The following is a 25,736-nucleotide window of genomic DNA, read 5'->3' as shown; positions in this document are numbered from 1 at the left end:
GTGGCTGACATAGTCTCAAAAACTTCAACAGTTAAAAAGGTATAAAAAGGCACTCTATACAGGTACAAAGATGCAGAGTGATGGTTGACTCTTATACAACATTGTTTAACTCCAAGCAAGAAACTTGGAAATGCTGAATTTGCATGAAAAATCAGCACCTGTTTTTTGTAGAAAGCAAAGAAATCAAACCACATACGGACTAAAGGTAATTGAAGTTGAAAATACTTTTTCGTTTTACGTACTTAAACACCGAAAATAATTGTCTGTTAACAAATGATGTTATTGCTTTAACTTAACGCTTTTACTCCCGTGGTAAATGAATTTGTTTGCATGCAAATAAAAGTTTTTATGTCACCTCCTCGTTTATACATTTAATTTGTATCGGGTGTTGACATGACATGTGTAGGTCATTCAAGGGTAAAGGTGGGTAGATTGCTGCGTTCGTATTACCGTCATTTGATACCTTAGACAATACTTTGGAGTTGTGCAAGAATCACGAGACAGTCAGGCAATTTCATTACAATAGAAAGTAGGATTGTGTAATTGTCACACCCTATTCAGTAAAAGTACATAGCCTCGTTTTCCTGGAGCACAAGAGGGTAAAAGAGCGATGCTAGCTGTGACTCGCCCTCTTAGTCTGTAACGCTAAATCTTGAAGTCGTTCAAGCAATCAAAGCAAGCAAGGAAACAAAGTTAAGTACTTTCTCCTTTTATTTACCGTATATATCTATAACAGATATATTTCTCTCGTATTTTTGCTATGGATAGCAAGAGCAAAGTTCTTATTTTGGGGCACTCGTTTGTGAGACGTTTTCAATTTTTCCTTTATGAAGGCCTTCATTCTAGAACTTTTCCCGGACTTGATTTGTCCTCAGTAGAAATTAAGTTTTTGGGGATTGGGGGACGAACTGTCGCTAAAATTCTGGCATTTGACCTGGACCACGTTAGAGCTTTGCGGCCTGATATTGTTGTTTTAGAGATTGGGTCTAATGACCTATGTGAGGCTGGGCATTGCCCCGAAACCGTGGTTTCCTCTATCGAGAGTTTAGTTTGTAAACTTCACGAGGAGTGCAATGTAGCCTTTATAGTGTTATATCAGGTCATCCACAGAGCGACACTTCCTTGCCATTGTCCACGGTATAATTCTTCTGCAGACACATTGAATAACTACCTGGACGTGGTTCTTGAACCGTTATCGTTCGCTGAATTCTGGCGACACAAAGGCCTGCGCGAACCTAAGATCACTATCTTGAAGAGGGACGGAATTCACCTTAATGACCAGGGCAACTACGCTCTCTACCGTAGTTATAGAGGTGCCATTTTGTTTGCGTTACAGCGTATTACACTTGGGAAGGCCTTGCCTCAATGACCGCTTCAAACAGGTCGGATCTATCACGTTTGCGCTTTTAGTAAGCGCTTTGATTTTTAACAGTTTAATTTTGTCAGGGCCGTTTTTTTGTATGTTCCTGGCAGCATCTCAATTTTTTGGGTTTGCTAAACATGTTGCCGATTTACTGATTTTTGTTTGGTTCCTGTACTTACTTGAATATTTTACTCAGTAAATGTCCTGTAGATTTCTCAGCCTTTGCCTTAATGTTCTTGTATCCTGGTCGCAGTTACTTCGCATATTCACCCTTAAGAAATCTGGTGAAACGTAAGGCCCACTTGTTGTATTTTGCTGTTATAGATTTCTACAACCCAGCAATAATGTTGACTCGTGGAAAACGCCGTGCGGCCCCAGGTACCGTTGGTACGTCTGCTGGTTCCAAAAAGGCACGCTCGAAGCGCACCACACCTACTGCGTCTAAGAGCGCCCGAACAGGCCAAGGGATTAACAGCCTGAACGGTTCTCATCCCAGCCAGCTGCAGCGTCAGCCATTAGCATCTCCACAAACTGTACCCAGTGTTGATATTGGGACCCCGGCCGCATCCAGTTCTAGCGTTCCAAATATCCCTTCAGGTTCTTCCATCCCCGCCTTGACATCGACGATTTCAGCGGCAGTGATCAAGGGTCTTACTGATGCCGGTATCTTCCCCAGTACCAACATCAACGTGGCGCAGAATACATCCCAGACTGTTGCAGCTGTACAGGAGTCAGTTGCTGATGTAGTAGACAATTTAACTGGTGAGGGTCATGATATTTTGAATCGTAATCACCTTGACACTCTCGATGGTAACAACCGGCCACAATAGGGACATAAATTGATTTGCGTTCCCTTAGCGAGTCGGGTGCCTGAAAAAATTCAAGCCAAAATTTGGGCCAATGAGTATGTCGAGCTCGATAGTCAGTGTTCTTCTATCCCGGGTGACCCAAAATACAATTTTACTGTCAAAACACCAGCCACGTCAAACCAGCCGATTTTTACTCTCGAGTCTGTCCAGAATACTGAGCGTATCACCACAATAGATCACTGGACTTCTGCCTTTCAAATATTTGTTGCAATATATACGGTTCGCTTTCCTGAGAGCGCCCCGGCTTTAATGAAATATAGTGCAACGGTGCGTTATTTAGCAGCTAAAAATGCCCACTGGAAATACTACGACGAAAATTTTCGGTATTTAATGCAGAAGTCACTTTTTCCATGGGACGATATCCACTGGGAATTGTGGTTGCAGGCGCACCACACGAACTGGAATTCATCACAGACCGCCATGTCGGGTAGCTCTAGTGCTAGGCCTATTAAACAGCCCTTTCTGAGAGGCTTCTGCTGGAAATTTCAACAAGGGGACAAGTGTTTTGGGTGTAATTTCAAACACGAATGTTTTAAATGCGGTGCCGCACACCCAGCATCTAAATGTCGTTCTTCAAAACCTCCAGCTGCTGCCTCACGCACAGTCCCAGCCAACACCTCTACCAACACCAATACGGGTAAATGAATTAAGTGTTTACTTAGCTAATTATCCTGTAACTTCGAAACAATATCTTATTAATGGATTTCTAAACGGTTTTTCACTTGATTATGTTGGACCTAGAGAAACGGCCACTTGCATTAATCTGTTGTCAGCACTTCAAAATCCCGACGCTGCAAATGAAAAGCTCAATAAGGAATAAATTTAGGTCGTATGGTAGGGCCATTTAACACACGGCGTCTTCCGTCTTTGCGCATCTCGCTTTTAGGTCTGATTCCTAAGAAAACGCCTTGAGAATATCGCTTAATTTATCACCTGTCTTTTCCATTTGGTAAATCTGTTAACTCTCACATTCCTAAAATCGCGTCTAGCGTTCATTACGCATCAATAGACGATGCTATTATGATCGATGCCTCCCTATGGGGTGTGCAAGCTTCTGTAAGATTTTTGAAACATTCAGTTCAGCTTTAGAGTGGATTGCCCGACATAAATTAGGAATTCCGGGTATTTTACATATGTTAGATGATTTCCTTATTATTGAGCCCGACCGTTCGACTTGCTCCAATAGTCTCTCTAAATTTCTTAAGACTTGTGATGAGCTAGGAGTTCCAATGGCACCTGAAAAACTCGTAGGTCCGCATATTGTTTTATCTTTCGCGGGTATTGAGCTTGATACACATCAAATGGAAGCTCGTCTTCCACACGATAAGTTAGAGAAATGTAGGAACATGTTGCAAGACTTTTTAAAGCGTAGAAAGGTTTCTCTTCGAGAAATGCAATCTCTTATTGGTTTATTGAGCTTCACCTGCTCAGTAGTTCTACCAGGTCGGACTTTTCTTAGACGTATGATTAACGTCACTGTGGGTATACGTCGCCCAACCTACTTAATTCGTTTAAAACGTGACGTGAAGGAGATCTTAACATGTGGTTACAGTTTCTCAATCACTTTAATGGCAAATCATTCTTTTTAGATTTCATTTGGGTTTCCTCAGTAACGTTACATTTGTGCACGGATTCTTCCCGATCTTTAGGTTATGGTGCCGTTTTTGGAGATAAGTGGGCGAATGGCCCGTCAAATGGAAATCTAAGAATATCATAGTACTTGAAATGTTTCCGATTGTACTTAGCGTCCGAATCTGGGCGGATAACTTAGCCAATAGATGTTTCATGTTTCATACTGACAATGAGGCGCTAGCGGAGGTTATAAATAAGAAAACAACAAAGGACAGGGAGCTCTTGGTTCTTGTCCGCGCCCTGGTTTTGTCCTACTTGAGACATAATAGTCTATTCAGAGCAATCCACCTGCCCGGGATTTTAAATACGAAAGCTGACGCCTTATCGCGGTTGCAGGTGGACAAATTCAAGTCCCTCGACCAAGATGCGGACCAAGAACCGACAATCGTGCCTCCCCATCTGTTACCACAGAACTGAGGGATATAACTAAGAAACCTTTAGCTGCCAGTTTAAACAGCGCCTCGGCTAGAGTTTACAGACGGCCTTGGACTTTGCTCACTACTTGGGCTGCTCAGTATCTAGGTACCTCGGTTATTTCACTGCCAGTGCAACCAGCTGTTTTAGCTCTCTTTATATCACACTTGTTTTCTCTTCACTATGCTTCCTCATCAGTGACCACTTACGTTTCCGCTATCGGTTACGTACATAAGTTAGTCGGGGTAGAAGACCCAACTGCAGCGACAATAATTGTTCAAATTCTTAAGGGTTATAGGAAATTAGCTCCAGTCAGAGATGTTCGCTTACCAATCACTCTGCCAATCTTACGCCAGCTAATACAATTGTTCACGCATACAGCCACGTCAGCTTATCAGAAATACTTAAGAGACGCCCTCTGTATATTTCCACTATGGCCATTTGGACCAGAAAAAATCAAATTCCTCAAACCTTCTCAGATGAATGGTCTAGATAAGTGATTCACAAAAATATAACTTTCAGTTCAATTCGATTCGTATTTTAGCGCTGGGGCCACCATCTTGGTTTTGCCCCTCTGAGAGGGCTTTCAGCGGCCATTTTAGGGCACATTTTTAACAATTTGCCATACAAAGAAAACGATCTAAATCCGGGTAAAAACCCTTCATTCGAGACAAGCAAATGTTTCTTGTTACATTGAGAGGCTGTTTTGGCAATTTGATCGTCACCTGATTTTTTTTACAGAATTTTAAATTTCTTCCCTTTCGGACTACTCCTGAAGCGCCATAAAAAAGGCGAAGTTTAAAGGAAAATATCGCCAAAAGTACATCACTTGAGATCCCAAAACTACCCTCCACTTAAAGAGCAATGTCTTACCTGTAAAAACATGTGATAAAATTTTGGGGCAGTTAAAACTGTAAAATGTTAGAAGAAGAAGTTTAAGCTGTGCTTTTGTCAACAAAGACCGCCGTCCTAATTAGTATAATAACGTGAAAATAACGATGCACAGAGAAAATAATGATATATTCCACTTACTGGATGTTCCACGATGCCTCATGTTGTATTTCCAGTATGTTTCAGCCACATTTTCGGTGATTAGTGTACGAAATCACTCTCAGACATCGCCACGGTTAAGCAGATTTCAACTCTCCCAAGCCCGCTTCATAACATCTATCAATATTATTTGTCTTTCGCCTCATAAGCCGCCGTTTACAAGAAGTTTAACAATTTGCTGACATCCTAACTGACCCAGAAGTCTGTTAGCAGCCTTTAAAATCTTCCTGTTAATCGAGGATTCTCATCAAGAACTCGTTTAAGCTCAGTTTTGTTTTGATCTGTTATGCACCCGCCATTATTCCACAGATTGCGTTACATTTGACAAATGCACATTCCAACGGGTAGGGGTAGGGTGGGTAGGAAGTGAAGATGTAACCGACATTAAAACCATTTTACGCATTTCTGTGGCTAAACTAGTTACTGGCTTTCCCAGAATGATTTGATCACGAGCTTCTGCTTGCAGGTATTTTCTAGGTTATTTTTGCAGGGTAGGTGGGGGTTGGGGGGTGGGTCGTGTATTAAAAAAAAAAGAAAAAAGAAAACGATAGACAGTATCAAGTCAAAAGATTATGATCTGTGTATCTTGATCAGCTTTATCAGTTCATCAGTGAGGCCCTATTAGGGGTCTTCAGGATACTGGATATTTGGGTAAAAAGTTAATAGGATGCAAGAAATTTAGGGGAAATATTAATGGGGTAGAGCATGTTTAGATCAGATAAAACAGAACATTAATTGAGTAGGAAATCGTTGAGCTGGATTTAACAGGATACAGGATATTTAGGACAAAAATTAACAGGATAAGGGATACACCGACACCCCCCCTCCCCCCTCTCACTATGGGGCCTCAACAATGGTCAGCTATTTAGGATAAAATAAATGTATGTCAACTGCTATAAGCATTTATTCTGGACTCATAGTACTTATATCACGGTGGAATATGAAAGTTTTGTATCAGATTTTAGGGGTTTTAAGGTTAGGTAACGCAGCTCCTTGTTAGTAATTTCGAAGCCCACACTTGTTACACTGAATAGATGGATAAAGACGGGGCTGGAGAAATAAACAGAGAATGAAATGTGTCCCGAATTCTGTACCGTTTAACACAAATTTCTTGCATGGCAACCTTTGTGTCTGCAAAGAGATCGAGGCACAACATTCCCCACTATATTTGTAAACAACTATCCTAATCTCATTGACAGCCATTAGTTTTTGACGAGAATTTTAATTTATTAAAAATAGAATACGGATAGAACTCCAATAAAAGGCCTCTTCCTTGTGTTTTTTTTTTGTTCAGCATTATACTTGTGTCTTTCGCTGCCCGAAATGCCATCAAATGCTGCGAAAGGCAACAGACTGACAAGCAGTGCGCAAGAAAAGTTTTTCTCGGGTCAGGAAACGGCCATAAAAGTCGAAGCAATTACTGTAGCACAAAAGATGAGGCATTCAAAAGATGAGGCGCTCAAAAGATGAGGCCAGAATTAGGCGGTTCACCTGTGATGAGTTCCTGACTCCTTGCCACGTTTAATCCTTCCTCTCGAGAATGGCTTCAATTCAAAGCTTAGAAACAGACAGGAGAAGGTCCTCCAAGAAGACACAACAACCGCTGAGAATCAAGCTGCAGATATTTTTGACAAGTGTCAGTTAACTCATCCAATTGCTTATGACTCATTCAACTTGTGTGTCTTAAACGCATCTATAATGTCTTTAAAAAACTAAGCGTCGACATTAGTGTTTCACCAGGAGCCATAATCGGGGACGGAGACCGTAAGCGCGCGCCATTTCTAGTATTGGGGTTGTCCCCATGATATGGGACAATAATTCTATTTTTAGAACAAATTGCGCCATCACCTGCAGCGTACGCGCGTACATGCTGCGAGGATTTTTGCGGATGTCGGGCAGGGGAAATGGCGTCCGAAAGTCCCGAAATTTTTCATGTTTTTGGCCCTCAACGCGTTTACGTCTGTTGGAATTTTGCTTAAGTATTTTCGTCGTAAGCTGCTCCAGTTTGAGTGAAGTAAGACAGTGTCGAATTTAGTTATGTTCCGCTGTAAGCTTATATATATATCGCTGACCAGGTTGTGTTTCGACGGATGCTTCGTTTACATGAGCTGTACATTAATCCACTTTAAATTTCACATGTGTTGAAGATTAACAGCTTTTCCATTACACAGCAAAGAACTAGCTGAATATATTTAGATATAGCAGAGCTTTAGGACTTCATAGGTTCCTAGCTCCTCTTGCCACACGCTTGCGAGGAATTTGTCAGTGATCTATCGCGACCGAAAAGTAAAACAAAATAATTGCTAGTTTGAGTCTCGCTGGAGTTGTATGCAACGCTTGATGTTTCATCAAGGCCCAATAACTTTACGTCCGTAGATACTGCTCAGTTTTATTCGTGCAAAATTCCAGTAAATTCTCTGTTGTCGATGAATGAGAGCGCCCGCCGATGCGTGTTTTGTACAGTCAGTAAACATGACAAATTGTACTTCCGCTGCACTTTCGTGTGAAAGCGTACATCGAACTCAAACAATAACTCTATAGTTTTTAAATATGTTTTAAGATTGATAAATGTTTGAGAACATATTAAAAGCTAAGCTGAGAATATGTGAATAAAGCAGAAATAATCGGCAAAGTTACGATGACGCTTTCTTTAATCAACTTGGAATAACGATTTCGATTTTGTTGATCGAATCAATGTCGAGTTATCAAAGCTCCTTGTCTATTTTCATTTTCGCAGTGTAAAACTTCGCTATGGTTATGTTAAAGAAACATACATGATGTTAGTAGCCTTTTTCGCGTTCGTGAAATTTGTTGCAGCATATCACCACAAAAGATAACGAAAGAAATCTTTGTCAAGATTTGTTGACATTTGAAAACACCGACTCGGCCTTGAAAGTGCGCGAGCTGCACTATGCAAATGAGCTAATTGCACGCGTCAGACTTCCTTTCAAAACCTTTCAAACAAGCAGAAACAATAAGAGACCATCAAAACAGACGATTAACCATTGTCTGAGAAACTCACAAATTAACTCGATACCAGAGTAGCGAGTTTTCTTGCTATATTCTTAAGTCAGAAGAAACGCAAAAACATACGCGTAAGCTTACAACTAGCGTGAGCAGATCTTATTATTCATTCCCAGCGCGAGATTGAAGTCTTGTTTTCGACCCTGAAAACCCACCTTTTCCGTTAGCTCAGAGCATAAAACTACATATAAGCGCCCTGGTACGTATTCCCTGCCTTATTCCCTGCCATCGCTGTGAAAAATACGCAAGAGAATGTCTCAACTCTCACCATTTGATCACGCAACGTGACAACATCCACGCGAGAGCCCCCGACATGTGCGTGAATCCGCGCGGATATGTGACGTCAGGATGGCGCAATTTGTTCTAAAAATAGAAAAATTGTCCCATATCATAGGTGCGCGCGAATCCCGAGACTTACGGTCTCCGTCCCCGATTATGGTTCCTGGTTTCACTTGATAGATGCGGGTATTTTAAAGCGCCCTGCATAGAGTTGAAAACTAGTCTTGTGCAGACATGCATCTGTGCTTCATCACAGAACTGAACGACATTAGCGGCTGTGGGGTGCCTCAGGCTCATAACGAATGGTGCCTACAAAATACAAACGTGTTTCCGCCAGATTAAGAAAACGTGGAAAAAGTAGATCTTAGCCAGGGTTATTAGAATCCACAAAGAAAACTGGGGGTAGTCATTAATTTTTCCGAGATAATTAGCTACTGCTGACGGTAGCTTTTTTCTGAAAAAAAGGTAAAGATATTTCTTCACAGGTTCGCCTTTACATGCAGAAAACTAAACATATTAAAAAACATCTTTAAACTACGTGGTAAGTGGTAACATAAAAACCACTTTTGATATGTATCAGGAGCCATAATCGGGGACGGAGACCGTAAGTCTTGGGATCAGCGCGCACCTATGATATGGGACAATTTTTCTATTTTTAGAACAAATTGCACCATCCTGACGTCATATATACGCGCGGATCCACGCACGTGTCGGGGGTTCTCGCGTGGATGTTGTCACGTTGCGTGACCAAATGGTGAGAGTTGCGAGATTCTCTTGCAGATTTTTCACAGCGATGGCAGGGAATAAGGCAAGGAATTAGATCCAGGGCTGTTATGTGTAGTTTTATGCTCTGAGCTGATGGAAAAGGTGAGTTTTTCAGGGTCGAAAACAAGACTTCAATTTCGCGCTGTGAATGAATAGTAATATGTGCTCGCGGTAGTTGAACGCGTAAGTTTTTGCGTTTGTTCTGTAAAGAAAAGTTATGAAAGAAAACTCTTTACTCTGGTATCGAGTTAATTTGAGAGTTTCCCAAACAATGCTTAATCGTAACCAAACCCTGTTTTTGATAGTTTCTTATTGCTTCTGTTTGTTTGGCGAGTTTGCAAAAGTTTTTTAAAGCAAAGTCTCACGCTTACATAAGTAGCTCATTTGCATAGTGCAGCGCGTGCACCTTCAAATCCGAGTCGGTGTTTTCAATTGTCAACAAATCTTGACAAAGATTTCTTTCGTTGTCTTTTGCGCTGAGGTGCTGCAACAATTTTCACCAACGCCAAAAGGCTACTAACATCATGTGTATGTCTTTAACATAGTGAAATTTTACACTGCGAAAATAAAATAGACAACGAGTTTTGATAAATCAACCAACGAAATCGAAATCGGTTTTCGAGTTGATTAAAGACGGAAAGCGGCATCGTAACTTAGCTGATTATTTCTGCCGTATTCACATATTTTCAGCTAAGCTTTTTATATGTTCTCAAACATTTATCAACCTTAAACATATTTAAAAACTAGAGATATTATATGAGTTCGATGTACGTTTTCACACGAAAGTGGGAAAGTTCAATTTGTCATGTTTTACTGATTGTACAAAACACATATCGGCGGGCGCTCTTGTTCATCGATAACAGACAATTTATGGATTTTTACACAAACAAAACTGAGCAGCATCTACAAACATAAACTGTATCGTCACTTATTGGGCCTTGATAAAGCATCAAGCGTTGCTTACAATTCAGGCGAAACTCAAACTTGCTATTACTTTGTTTTACTTTTCGGTCGAGATAGACTCTGGCGAAATCCTCGCAAGCGTGTGGCAAGAGGAGGGAAACTTTGAAGTCCTGAAACGGTGCTATATCCAAATATATCCAACTGTTTTTTTTCTGTGTTATGGAAAAGCTGTTAATCTTTAACATGTGTGAAACTTAGAGTGGAGTAATGTGGAGCTCTTGTGAAAGAAGCAGCGGAACACAACTTGGTTAGCGATATAAAGCGGGACAAAACTAAATTCGGCACTGTCTTTTTTCACTCAAACTGGAGCAGCTTACGACGAAAATACTGAAGCAAAATTCCAACAGACATGAACGTATTGATATGTGGGCCAAAAGCATCAAACCTTTCGGGAATTTCGGACGCCGTTTCCCCGCGCTATATCCGCAAAAATCCACGCAGCATGTACGCGCGTGTGCCGCACATGATGGCGCAATTTGTTCTAAAGGTAGAAAAATTGTCCCATGTCATAGGAACAGCCCCAATACTAGAAATAGCGCGCGCTTACGGTCTCCGTCCCCGATTATGGCTCCTGTATGTATTTAATAACAGAATCGTCGCAACATCACTCCTGTGGCTTAGCCAAAATACAGTCTACATAACTTTTCCTCATAGCCAAAAACTAATGCATTGTCGAATAGGCTTGCCACTTCCAATTCATACCATAAAATGTAGCTGTAATCACCCCTTGGTAAAAGTTAAATGAGTTGTTTCATCCTTTCGAAAACTTTGTCGGTGTCTGTTACTTTTTTTCCTGTTACTTTCCAAGTAAGTTAAACATTGACGTCTCTCGCAGTTGTTTTGCGCGCGCATTATGCCATCTACAGTTGAATTTCAGTATGATTTTTTCTACGGATACGATAAAAGCTAGTTTTTCAGCTGGAAGCCGTTCACAGTTAGTGCTTAGCGATATGCTGCTTTTCTGGTAATCCCGGTTTTAGTACAGGCTCGTAATTTTAGTGCGAACTTTGTTTCGGCCACAATAGGAATTTTTTTAAGTTGCACGCTTGGTAGGGTAGTTAATTACGTCACTAGTTCCAACACAAGTGCGCGCCTGGCGTTTAAACCATGCCTAAAAAAGAAGGCACCGTCCTTAACTGCCCTTCAGTAATTTTCTGAGCATTTTCTTTTCTGATGGAAAAGTGATACGGCTAAGAAAATGTAAGAAGTTTCAATAAAACGTCGCTTATCATCACTTCCTGTGCACTATTCGTCAGTCTCTTGTCTTTTGCAAAATTTGATGGCACTTCCGGCAACGAAAGACACTACTGTCCCGCTTTATCTGATCTTAACATGCTCTACCGCATTAATTTTTCCCCTAAATTTCTTGCATCCTGTTAATTTTCTACTCAAATATCCAGTATCCTGAAAACCCCTAATAGGGCCTCACTGATAAACTGATAAAGCTGATCAAGATACACAGATCATAATCTTTTGACTTGATACTGTCTATCTTTTTCTTTTTTTCCTTTTTTTTTAATACACGACACCCCCTCCCCCCCCACCCCCACCTGCAAAAATAGCCTAGAAAATACCTGCAAGCAGAAGCTCATGATCAAATCAGTCTGGGAAAGCCAGTAACTAGTTTAGCCACAGAAATGCGTAAAATGGCTTTAATGTCGGTTACATTTTCACTTCCTACCCACCCTACCCCTACCCGTTGGAATGTGCATATGTCAAATGTAACGCAATCTGTGGAATAATGGCGGGTGCACAACAGATCAAAACAAAACTGAGCTTAAACGAGTTCTTGATGAGAATCCTCGATTAACAGGAAGTTTTTAAAGGCTGCGGAAAGATTTCCGTATAACCCCATACATTTATTATGCATGCAGAATTATTAATTATGTATGCGCTCTATTGTTTTTGAAGACAATAGGAATTCCCGAGGGTATTGAATATATACATTGATAATTACTACTTACTGTATGAATAAAAGAGGATTTCATTGCGCGCTTTTGCGCGCTGTCTTTTCGCTGATTCTCTTCTTCCCCTAGCTCCATTCTTCTCTCTTCTTCTTCTCCATATTCTCCAGGCTCCTTGCGCATTTTTTTTCCTTTTTTGACCTTGTACCCCTGCAGGTCTCGAACCACTTACCTTTCGCATACCTCTCGCTTACCAGTCTCTCTTCCACACCACTACACTACGAGGTTCAGTTGAGAATTTGCACTCGAAAAATCATTTTTATTTCACTTTGTTTTCATTTACAAAATTAGTATAATAGTGGCTAACCCGCTCAACAGATTATCGCTAACCGCAAGCAGCCGGTTTTGCTTAGGCCTAAAGCAGTATTTTTAAGCTTTTTTAAACTAGCGAACAGGTCTAAATCGCTATTATTTTAAGCAGTTTTAAGCCTGCGTTCAGTTTAAAAATACGGTAAATGCGGCCCAAATTATGATATTTCTAAGTCTCAAAGAAATCGTTCCATTTTTGCGTATTTTAGATAGAAAACTGGAAAAAAAATCTAAGTCTAAAAGTATGCGACACAAAGGAGCGCTATTGTTTACTCTATTGTTTAGTTAAACAAAGAACTGTGTGCATAATAAATGTATGGGGTTATACGGAAATCTTGCCGTGATTTCGTACACTAATCACCGAAAATGTGGTTGAAATATACTGGAAATACAACATGAGGCATCGTGGAACATCCAGTTGTCGACATGTCGGGAGGTAAGTGGAATATATCATTATTTTCTCTGTGCATCGTTATTTTCACGTTATTATGCTAATTAGGACGGCGGTCTTTGTTGACAAAAGCACAGCTTAAACTTCTTCTTCTAACATTTTACAGTTTTAACTGCCCCAAAATTTTATCACATGTTTTTACAGGTGAGACATTGCTCTTTAAGTGGAGGGTAGTTTTGGGATCTCAAGTGATGTACTTTTGGCGATATTTTCCTTTAAACTTCGCCTTTTTTATGGCGCCTCATGAGTAGTCCGAAAGGGAAGAAATTTAAAATTCTGTAGAAAAATCAAGTGATGATCAAATTGCCAAAACAGCCTCTCAATGTAACAAGAAACATTTGCTTGTCTCGAATAAAGGGTTTTTACCCGGATTTAGATCGTTTTCTTTGTATGGCAAATTGTTAAAAATGTGCCCTAAAATGGCCGCTGAAAGCCCTCTCAGAGGGGCAAAACCAAGATGGTGGCCCCAGCGCTAAAATACGAATCGAATTGAACTGAAAGTTATATTTTTGTGAATCACTTATCTAGACCATTCATCTGAGAAGGTTTGAGGAATTTGATTTTTTCTGGTCCAAATGGCCATAGTTGAAAATTACAGAGGGCGCCTCTTAATAGCGGAGCTCCGGCGGAGCCCCATACCCATATAGGGAAGAAAAGGAAACCCATGAATTAATTTTCTCATGGTTATCATGGCTAGCGGTATTGCTCGTGGGCGCGTACGCACGACGGCGACGACGACGACGACGACGGAGTCGCGCAAGATGGCGGCCATACTCCAGCTAATAGGTTGACAGAGACATGCACCCTCAGTTGGTAGCGGGTGAATGCAATTTTTCTTGGCGGGATTTTTAAAGAAAAACGATAGCGGAGGTTGATTTAATATTTTTAAGACAGGGTTGCGCTGAAGCAAAAGACAGAAAGCAAGAATTAACAGGCACAGAAGTAGCGAAGAAGATCGCGAAAAAGACTGAGCGGGCCAGCGCTGGGGAAGGAGGCGAAACAGTACTGAACAATGCCGTGAATTATAGCTAGTCAAGGGTTAGAGAAAGGAGGTGAAATAATACCGAACAATGCCGTGAACCAAAGCTAACGAGGGCTATAGAAAGGAGGCGAAAGTACCCGACAAATTGATTCAGAAGACTGCCGAACTCCCCATGGCCAAGTTCAAAATTCGCGCGAACGTGATGCTGTGCAGCCGTGCAAGAAAATTCAAAAGTCACCTGATTTGGTCAGGTGATGAACAAGAGAAATCAAACGTACCCGAGTGTTTTAGAGAAATTGCAAAACAGTAAACGTAGCGGAAAGAAGTGGTTGATTCGTTGATCTATCGAAAATATAACTTCAGTTTAGTCTTCACAACTTTTGCTGCAAGTTTCTGCCTGGAAGATTTACACTGGCCGAACTGAATTGCCAACTTGCGGTAAGTGACTTTTGTTGTTGCGTTTGGTATGAAAATTAACAAGTTTCCTCGGCGATATAAGCTTATTTTCAATTGGAATCCATTAAAAGTCTTCCTTATTTGAAGCCATGCTGTAAGAGATTTTAAAAATTGCATCGTTTTAATTTCGCTCGTCTCTAAACAATAACACGTGGGTCGCTTTGGAGGTTGCTGTAAGTTGTAAACAAATTATGTTTTCTATCGATTTTCGTCGTCAATTTAAGCTTATAACTTCACATCTAAAAATAAGCTTAACCAAAATCGTACTTGTAAACACGGCCGGGCGAGTTTTGAAGTTTTCTCTGATTTAGTTAGCACTGCCGCTTCGTAGACTGCTAAAATTTGTTCTTCTGTTGTTAAAAACTGAACCAAGAAAGGTCTACAAACCATTTTAAGCCGAAGCGAACAGGATTTGCTAAATTTACTTTTGTTCCTATGTGAATATTTGCATATTGTGATTACAAAGTATGGAGATTTCCTCATTTTGTTAGTTCAATTTATTCGGTTTGGCGAAATGCTTTTGTGAATTCCGAGGTTAAATTGGTTGAAGACCGGTAAAGCTACTGCCAATAAAATGACTGCATAGCTAAAACATAGGCACGCAAGGCGTGCAAGAGTTATTTTTTTGTGAACTATGAGTCTAGGAGATAGGAGCATTAATGGAACTGTTTACAGTAATGATTTGGTTGATTTGACAAGTTTTTTTGGTTGCAATGTACAGCAAAAAAGAAACTGGGAGTTTATGATGTACATACGATGTTACATCGATAACGGTAAGATAACTAAATAGTAAGCCATAAAATGTTTGACTGAACAAACTACAGTAATCTGACACGTCTCCAGATTAATGTAGATACCATCTTATTTTCTAACAAGCAATTTTATTCGTTCTTTGATACAACCCACACTGTGATTGGTCTGACACGCGCACATGCATAACTCCCTCACTCACCGATCACGTAGCCCTTCCCCCGGGGGGGGGGGGGGGACTCCCTTATATGGGCTATATAGGTCTGTGCGGCCCTGAAGGGTATGGTTTTTCAGTCGTTTTGGTCATAAATAGGGTATCGATTTTAGCTGATTTTGGCCATTTTGGTCATAAATAGGGTACGGTTTTTGCACTCGAGCCTTGATATGGGTATGCTTTAAGAAAAAGCCACTTTTTCATCATTATCGAAAAGAAAATCAACAAAAGCCCTTCACAAATTTATATGTTTAAGGTAATTTAACATTGGTTTGAACTAGGGAGCTAATTATAACGCAGGTCTGAAACAGGGTTTTGATTTGAGGGTCAGGTCGTAAATAGGGTTTCGAATTTTGGTCAGGTCATAAATAGGGTAAGGAATATCGCAGATTTTGGTTATAAATAGGGTAAGGGTTTTGGGAAGTGGGCCGCACACCCCCAACCAATTTTTCTGGGAGTACCCCCTCGGGAGCCCTTCCAGCCCCCAAGAGGAATTTTTGCTCAAAAATACTCAAGTTAACAGAACTTTTCACATTTTATACGAGTCGTAAGTTTACCCTTTTTATACAACACAACGCAACAACACTACTTCACCGAAAATTGAAAGAAAGAGAAAAAACCTCTCTGACACGTTGAAAGTCTGATTTAATTAAATTGCACTTTAACTTGGTGCCACACAGTCTTCAAAGAACATTTGAACAGTTTTCATACTTTTTACCTTTAAAAATATCGGACTGAAAAGAATGTCATAAAATGCCCATCAAATAAAAATATGCTACTGCAGAGACGTAAAAACACTCTAGAAATGAAAGCTTCTTTTTTGTTTAATATCCTGGGAACAATAGTCGATAACTTGTAAGCTCTAACTGAATTTACTCCCATATGAAAAACAAAAGTGTCGAGTTACCATTTGTAACTAAAAATAGCAAACATCTCGTGGGAACAGGTGGTGATGATTCGTCAGCTCTAATTGAATTTACTACCTTGTGAAAAACAAGAGTGTCAAATTACCCATTGTAACTAAAAAATAAAAATATCTCGTTATATTTGCATGCAATAAGAACAAAACAATCGTTACCTGCACTTACTATTGTAAACGTTAGAACTGCTTCAAATATAAATAGTCTCGTCTCCTCTAAAACATGTACTAAGAACTAGAACCGACGATTCGTGACCTCTAATTGAATTAACTCCTTGTGAAAAACAAAAGTATCAAGTTACCCTTTGTAATTAAAAATAAAAATATCTCGTGCCATTTGCCTACTACTCATGAACTGCTTCAAAACTCAAGACTCATCTCGTTCATAACTAGCCACCATTACACTGAAAATTATACACTCTAAAACAACCCAATGTACGTATGTAACTGTGACACTCCCCTCCAAACCGGACTAAAAATCACAAACCGGCAACATACACGTCACTCTTTATTTTTCAATTACCAAAGTCCTTGTGTTTCTCACGTACCATTTACCTTTGCAACAAGAAATTTGATTGGCTGTTCATAGTAGATCCAATCTGATTGGTGTGACATACATACATCTCTCACTCACTCACTCACTCACTCACTCATCCATTGACCCGTCCATAACATACCCGACGCGCCAACTAACAGGTATTTTTTTGTACAAAAAAATAACTCAATTAAGCCGTCGGCAAAAATACAGACTCTCAGTAATATTCAAATTTAAGCGTGAATAATTTTTAAACTTTAACACCGCAAGCTTAAACGAATTTTCTTTATCCTCTCTTTTATTCGGTCACCGTTCATTGAAAAGGGATTTGCTGTTGATACTCGAGCTCAGATGTAGTGATATGCATCTTGTGTTTATAATGTAGATTTCCTCGTTTTATTTTGTTGTCTGTCCAATTAGTTCGGTTTGGTGAAATGCTTATATAGTCCAAAATGTCGAGTAGACGATTATGCATGGCAATCCTGTCTGCAAATAAAGCTCTGCTTTGATTTTGATTGGCTATTTCATGTTATTTGTGCCATTGCTTTTGGTTGGGGGTACATGGACCGTATTTTGTTAATAAGAGGTTATTCCCCAATGCGGTATTTACACTTTATATGGAAATGTTCCAAAAAAGTGAGATAGTACTAATTAACTCGGTAAATTGAACAGTGTAATAGAAGTTCTTGCCCTGACCATTTCTCAGTAATAAGAATAACTTTTACATACATATATACACAATTTAGTCGGAGAGAGCGCTCTCCTATCTCCACTCTCTCTCTCTTTGCTCTCATCTTCACACTAATTTTTTATTTACTAACTTATTAAATGAATGTCACTGACTGTTTTCTTTGTTGTGCATGCATACTTTTTTGCTGGTCGAAGAAAGTTTCAGTTTCTTCCTGGCTGTACAGCTTCCTTTCTCCTGTCCTGTACCAATTTGTTTGTGATATAACCTCGTAAATTCTCTATTCTCCTTAAATTTTATCTCATCAGGTTGATAGAATGCATTCTCAGAGTGTTCCATCATTGTCTTCAGTCGCTACAATTTTCCGGAAAAAAACAATAGTTTTCTTAATTTCCTTTTACTTTGTATTAGGACTTTTTAGCATGCCTGTAATTGGCCCATGGGCATTACGGGAGAATAATTTTCAAGTAAAGAATTACATTCGTTTTAGTGTTGAGTATTTTAAATTGTTATGAATTAGGCATTTCTTTTTATTTTTTATATTTTTTATTTTAGTCGCACGCAATGTTTTATGGTTTTACCGAGGTATACCATGTAAATGTAAATAATGCACTGGAATTGGCCAATCAGAGTGTGTATTATATCGGCTTTAAACACAAACCACATATTATAAATGACTCATATGTAAATGATATTTTTATTACAGAGAACTGCACAGGGCAAGAACTTCTCCTTCGTTTGTGAATATATATATTAATTCCTCTCAGTGCTGTCAAAATGTCTCAGGAACCTTCATTTCTGATAATCTATTATTTTCCACCATACCAACAGCACAGAAGCTCACCAAATCCTAACTGATAACTAACATGTGTGTATCTCTAGCCTTTGCTGTGTGCTACATGTATGTTCTGTTATCCTACCTTAACTGCTAGAAAAAATTTTGACAGAGCTGTTTCAACAGTTTCACTTAAATTGATTTCCAGTAACAGCACTACATGTAGCAGTGTTATTGAGTATGAACTTTATGGAGGATTTTAAATTTTTATTTTTTTATGATTACAGACGACAACAAAATATACATGTGTATACATAACCTGATGTTGGTGTTGGTTACAAACCATAGTTCATAATAGTCATCCTATTACAGGTAAGGGGGAAAAGTTCAGAGAGTTTGGAACATTTCTTCCCCCAGCACACCTTCTGTCAACAGGTGCAATAATTGAGAGGTTATATATATGTACGAAGAGTAATGTAAAGTTACTGTATAAACTTAGCATTAAAATCTGACATTTGAACGCCTCCTTTGCTAAAATTAGTCATGATTTAATTGTTATCACTCCCTGTGAATTCATAGAGATTCCAGAGGCAAATTATAACGTAATGTGGAAGTCCTGTCTTCAAGTGAGGGAAAATGACACAAAAGAGTTACAATGAAAGTAAAGAGAATCGTGAATGTTGATATGGTGTACATTATACATCATGTAAAGGTATTTGGTGAGTGCCAAAGGCATAACATTTCATGTATTGCTTTTTCAGGACAAATTATATAACAGTGATGTTTTAAAAGGTGTGATCAGAAAAATAATGAGTACATTGTCCAGGCAGCATCAGTTTATGGACAGCATATGCAGACAGTAAGAGGAACTGTAAGCACTACCATGTAAGTTAGTTTTATGCTTATGACTTCTTGTTCTTGAATTTTGTGTCATTTCATCACAAGAATAGGTAACGAAAGATGCAATAGTTGTTGCAATATATTTTTGAAGGAAAACTTATAAGTCTGCCTATGCTGGATAACAGCCATGTGTAAACTGAATGTGAAGCAAACAGTATGTTAAATATGGGGCAACCCTAAAACCCAGAAACCGGAATCCAGAATCTGGAACCAAAAACCGGAATCCAGAAACTGGAAACCGGAATCCGCAAATCAAAGAATATAAGTTCTTCAAATACGTGAAAATTGTTTTGCTTAGCTTTTCGACTGTAAAAAGTAAGCTGCCAAGTAAAAAGGACCTCAAACTTAACCTTTTTTGAAACAAAAATTCCCCGTCTGTTGAAATTGTGCAACCGTTATTTTTAGTGAGGGCTATGATTATGAGAATCTCAGTAAAGTGCGTCTTAATTTTATTCCAAGCACCTCGAGAGTGTCTAAAATAAGCTTGCTGGTAATTGCCATTTTGTTTAATAAGTGATCTTCAATTTACCGGAAGTATAAATTTATCCTTTATGTCTAGTACATACTGAACAAGATAGAAAATGTCATAGAGAACAGGATATCCATCAGTGGCAGCCCCCTGTACATTGACGGCCACGCCCCCCAATTTCGAAGTCCAAGGGCTTACCCATCTGGTCTAAAATATGAAATTTGATTTTTCCAACAGATATGAGACCAATTCCAGATTAACACAATTTCCACACTGATACTGTGACAAATCAGCATTTCATATTCTTGGCGGCCATCATATTAAAACAATTTGTAGAAATGTTGCACACTTACTTCTGTCTGCTTCTCACTTGCTGACAGATCAGACCACATGCTGTTCAAAGATGCTAAAAGACTGCCAGAAACTCACTGCAATAGCCTATAATAGCTTGTTGTTAATGTGCTGCTCACCAGTCTTCTCAGAGCAATTTGATCTAGACAAGAACCGGGCTCTTACCAGGGCCAGCTTGAACAAAAGATGGGTAACTTAGCCTATGAGCAGGCTCTTGTGTTTGGGCTGGGGGTGTGAGTGGCAAAGCCGCATGAAGGCTCTTGGTGACATGCCAATGCAGAAAAACACTAGACACCTATTTAGGCTGCTCAGACAATAGAGACAGATACTAGAGCCTGCTCGCAGGCTATGAGTAACTCTATCCACCCAAAAAATCAGTAACCCTGACTGGATAGTGATGTACCCAATGAATAGCTTTATGCAGCTTTTGAACAACAGGGCCAGATATATAGCTAAGGGTTGTTCAGAACTAGTCAATAATTTTTTAGCAATTACAGTCTGTGGCTGAAGTAAAGCTAAGAAAATAAATAACAACAAAATGATTTTTGCTCATATTTATTTATTAGACATTGCTGAAGTGAATTATTTCCATCATCATTCATAATATCTGGATTCCAGATTCTGGTTTTTGGTTCCGGATTCTGGATTCCAGATTCTAGATTCTGGATTTCGGTTTCCAAATTCAGTGTTTTAGGGTTGCCCCAGATGATGTATGTGCATATGTTAATCTTGAATAATCTGAAATTTCAGAGAGTTTAAAAATATCATATCATATCTGTGATGGTTCTGAGGTGGAGGGCTGTTACATGTACATGTAAATGTCTCATGCACGATTTTTCACTCGTTATGATTCAGGTGCAAATAGTTTCTGTATCTGTTGATGTGCAACAATCTACACCAATATTTCAACCTAATAATGTACAGTGTATATTAATTAACCAAATTATGCTGTTTGTTTTTAGTTGGCCAGTGCTACTACATAGTAATGTGATGTTGCAGTGCACAAATTTACAAACATGTCCAGTGTCAACTTGTCAAATACATGTATATGAACTGGCCAGACAGTGTAGATTACAAAATTCTCTGAAAGGTAAGATGTTTCTTAAACATTATTTTGTAATTAATGATTTCTCAGACATTGTTTTCTTCAAGAAAAGATTCATACCCCACATGGAGGTTTTTTCTCTATTAGAGCTCTTGATTCCTGATACTTTAATTTGGAATTTCTAAAGACTGGCCGTGAATGGGTGTTGGGTGTGAATATCTTCTGGAACTGCACATTCATTCATTGAGTAAGCAAGAACATCAGTATTTATCCTGACAAACTCTGACTTTCTTCTGGAAGCTGAACTCATATACAGTTGTACAGTTATATGTACAACCAAACAGCCTGGGTGACCCTGTGATTGGGACTGTGCACATTACTGTAACCCTCAATGTTCCAGTTGCTTGTTTGAAGCAAATTGCATTTGCTCTCGAAAGCAAGTGGCGAAGTTCATAACAGTTATGTAAGTTTGCTTTGTATCTCAGGGCAGAGCCTGCCGCAGTGAAAGTTGGAGTACCAACCCCTAGCATTTGATTCACTACTAACACTCAGTAAACAGCTAACAATGAAGTACACTGTATATCAAAGAAAGGAATTACATGCCTGTTCCTGTCAGTCAATATATGAACAGGTTACAGATGGGGAGCCTGTATTAAAACATCAAAGATTTTCAAAGCAACCATGGCCTGGTGAGATATTTCTGAGGTAATATAAATTTAAGGTCCTTATGATTGCTTATAGGCATTGATTTTTATTGTAAACAATATCTTACTGAGTGTATTTTTCTTGTGTGCTAATTGTTGGAGAACACAGAGGTCACTGTTATGACAGAGATATTAGTTTGTGAAAAGTTCTATAAACAAATGCATCTGGGAACAAATTAATCATGGATGCAGCTTCTGAGAGATCCCCAATATTAATGGAACATACACTGTTCATACAGTACATGTAAAAGAGTTCAGTAATTCATTACTTATGATTGTAATGCTTTGTTTGGTTTCTCTGTATTTACAGACAACTTGATGGGATTATAAATTCTGCACCAAGTTCATTGAATAAACTGACTTGGAGGTTCAGTTCTGCAACCCATCCTGTTTGTAGTAATATCATAGCTGCAACATTGTGACAGATACACTGCATTACATTATTAAGAAACATATTAACTAATTATTTTTAAGTGCCTTTTAAATTAATCAGTTTTTCTTAGAGATAATTTACTCATGGTTTATTTAAATAATTGGCTTTTTGGCTTAAAGTGATATTTATTGAGCTTTAAAATCAATTTTGTGATAATCTGCATTGGACATGGCATAAATTGATATTTTGCCAACACGAAATGGAGAACTGGGTCTTAAGCAAAGTTGCAGGATTAGCATTTTTGTAGAAAGAAAGGGTTGAGAAATTTGTGACATTCTACAGACAGCCTTGCCATTTGCAATGTCCGATAAGGTTAATTTGTTCCATTCTGTTGTTAGAAATAGTGTTCTCTAATTTATAAATTATTTCAATCTGTTGTTTAAATGATTGCCTTATAACCCCATGTCTGGCTTTGGTGCATGTAGGATATTTATGTATTTTTTATCCATTTTGCTGTAAATTATCTTAATTGATGTGTCAATCAAAACATATCTTGGATATGCTGGGCTCTTCTGACAAATGTACCTATGCCTGATAACCTTGGAGTGCATTTGGTTGTGTAGTGCAGACAAAATACACGTACATAATATAACTTCCTCTTAGCTTACTGATAATTCTTGGTATAATTTAATCATAGCAAAATTAATTAATGGAACCCAATAACAGCTCTTGTAGTCCACAATGTCAGTCGAGAAAAAGAACAAATCACTTTGAAATTGAATAATAAAATTATTATTAGAAGCCTATGCAAGTATTCATGATCAGCAAAAAAAAATATCGTAATTACCATTCATGTGAGGGTGATTTTGCTTATTGCAAACCCTTCCAGCAGGAGGAGACTCCATACAATAGTGAAGATGGCGAAATGTATCTTTGGGGACAAGTTAGAAACAAAACTTTCCAGCTTTTCACATATGTATACTGTTTTGGTATTTTTGTGAGATTTCATTTGGTAGAGATTCAGGGACTGAGTATATTGTAACCACTACATTTCAATCAGTCCCCACAACAAAAAAATGTGTAAACTTCTTTTGTGTGGGAGTCCCCATGTTAGCTAAGGAAGAATATAATGATTAATAACAATGCCTTGTCTTTCTGAATAAGGTAGGAAAGAACAAGAAATGCCACTAAAAAGCACAGAAGACAGTTCTGTTATGTGATCAAGATTTTTGGTGGCTTCCAAGAAATCCTTGAAATCATGGCTCTATATTTCATAATCACACCATCTTACACCTCGATCTGCTGATGTAATACTAGTTCCGGCTGAAACTATTAAATCATTCGCAATTTACCTCATACAAGTTGGATTATTTTCATTAGTAACAACATTCCGAAAAATAACTGAGGAGCTCCGCTTTTAGGCTGGCCTAAATCTATATATTATACTTTATGAACGACTATTGTGTTATGATGTAGTTAATTATTAGTTAGTAATTTATCAATTAAAAGCGGCCACGACACATGGCCAAATTATTATCTCAGCAGGTTCCTGTCTTTATTTTAAGCGCTCTAGCAAACAGAGCTCGACTGTTGGCTTAAATCAGTCGTGTAGTCAATATGATTGAAAACCACTCGATGGAAGGGGGCATAAAACCACATATTTTGTAAAACAGTAACTATAGACCTAAGGACATTTTCAGGTAACAAAATTTAATTCGGACTAAAAGTGTTTTCTTCGTTAATGCATCAAAGCAAAACAAAAGCAAAACAAAAGCAAAACAAAGCATCAACACAAAGCGTCTGAGTCTTTATAACGTTTATTGAATATCACGAACTCCAAAGGGAGAAATTTATTACAACTTTATCTTTTTCTTACCCAGCATGATTCTCTTCACAATCCTTTCCGTCATTGTTTTGCTGCCGGGTAACTTATCAATGGCCTTGATCATCTTTGTATCCGCTTTCCACTTGTCTTGCAAGTTCTTAGCGTGACTGTAATCTATATTGTGTTGTTTAGCGTTCTTGTCCAAACGATTGTGCCTGAATCGCCTCATTTCAGTCTCTTGGCCAATTTGGTCCCAGGTCCCATGTACTGTACCCAGGCCGGTGAAATTCAATCCCCGTGTCTTGCCCAGCCATTTTTGAATGTCAAAACCACGTCCACGTTGGCGATACTTGTGCGTACGGGTCTTAGTTCGTGTCATAATCGTGTTTTAGATTTCTTCTCAGTTTCTTTCCTTTGGGCCAGTCTTCCCAACCACTCGTAGGTTTTAAACGTTTGGCTTTGTTTTTACATTTGCCCTTGCCTTTGCGCTTGTCTTTGTGGGTACCATCATGACTTCTTCTGTCATTCTCAAAATGTTGTTGCAGTAGCATTTCGTAGCTGTCTTGCCAGTAACGGAGTTCAGTCTCTTTCCTTCTTCTCGAGTTTGAGCGTCAAACTGGCTGTCGTGTCTTTATCTCGACTGCAATTCGTACACAGAGTAATAGAATCTCTGGGTGGTGTGGTGTCTCTGATAGTATGACACCTTTCACACAGGTCCTCAAACTTAAGAGCTAAATACTCTTGATCGAGGTTCTCGTACTTCCTCTTCCAGTACTGCACATTGTCTTTCAATTGTTCCACTCTTTCGTTGGCTTGTTGTAATAGCTTGACCAATTTGCTCAAGGTGTCTTTGGGTTTGGGGACGAAGTCGTAACCTTGCAGTAGATAACCGTGTGCATCTCAGGCGTTTAACATCGACATGCTTGGAACACGTTGTTCAAACTTGCCAGAAGCTGCTGTCTTTTTGTTCTTGGAGATGTTCTCTTCGCCTCTTGACTGAATTTCTGCGTTTCCCCACCTCGCATAGCGTTGTCTTATAGCGATGCGGTTTTGCCATGGTGATTGGGTGAACGGGAATTCTGTTTCGTAATAGATTGAGAACCATTTCACTCACGGCATTGATTTGATCTGCATTAGCATGTTCTAACATCTGTCCCCTATTCCGAATGGCCTCTTTGAGAATAGCCTCCATGAAAGGGCATCGTCTGCGTAATTGAACCATACTTCCCAAGGTGCAAGACGTCTGTTGTAACTGCCTGTAACACCCTTTGCACCCATCCTCCTTTACTGTTTGTCCTTTCCGAGCTTGTAACCGATATTGACTGCATTCTTGAGAACAGTAAACAGTGCACCTCCACGTTGTCTGTTATTAGCGGAGCTCCGGCGGCCCGAAGGGCCGCAAAGCGGAGCCCCATACTCATATAGGAAAGAAAAGGAAACCCGTGAGTTAATTTTCCCATGGTTATCATGGTTAGCGGTATTGCTCGTGGGCGCGTACGCACGACGACGACGACGACGGCGGCGGCGGAGTTACCCAACATGGCGGCCATACTCCAAATAATAGGTTGACAGAGACATGCAGCCTTGGCTTATCGTGTACTTCCTTGATATTGGACAACCATGTTATGATCAATTGACACCTGTCAAAACAAGGTATCCGCTGACCA

At 39.3% G+C, this 25,736-nt stretch overlaps 2 long non-coding RNA genes and 1 pseudogene across 2 annotated transcripts in view; 2 read left to right on the top strand and 1 right to left on the bottom strand.

The window, feature by feature from the left end:
- The first annotated feature begins 3,770 nt into the window (after positions 1-3,770).
- On the top strand, positions 3,771-4,942 carry LOC149117999 (uncharacterized; annotated as a pseudogene).
- An 8,438-nt stretch (positions 4,943-13,380) lies between these two features.
- LOC149117998 (uncharacterized) lies at positions 13,381-23,605 on the top strand. The gene is made up of 5 exons (XR_016206804.1): positions 13,381-14,503; positions 18,690-18,774; positions 19,164-19,287; positions 21,085-21,872; positions 22,182-23,605. It is a non-coding gene; the product is annotated as an uncharacterized LOC149117998 (long non-coding RNA).
- The window catches only part of LOC149117987 (uncharacterized), a 151,201-nt gene continuing 141,573 nt past the window's right edge, over positions 16,109-25,736 (bottom strand). Inside the window, exon 2 of the long non-coding RNA XR_016206813.1 lies at positions 16,109-16,770. This is a non-coding gene — a long non-coding RNA (uncharacterized LOC149117987). The remainder of the gene's footprint in view (positions 16,771-25,736) is intronic.

Source organism: Orbicella faveolata, unplaced genomic scaffold, assembly GCF_042242905.1.
Source record: "Orbicella faveolata isolate gen_17 unplaced genomic scaffold, um_ofav_v1 contig_1, whole genome shotgun sequence".
Classification (NCBI taxonomy): domain Eukaryota; kingdom Metazoa; phylum Cnidaria; class Anthozoa; order Scleractinia; family Merulinidae; genus Orbicella; species Orbicella faveolata.
This window is presented reverse-complemented; position numbering and strand designations above follow the sequence as displayed.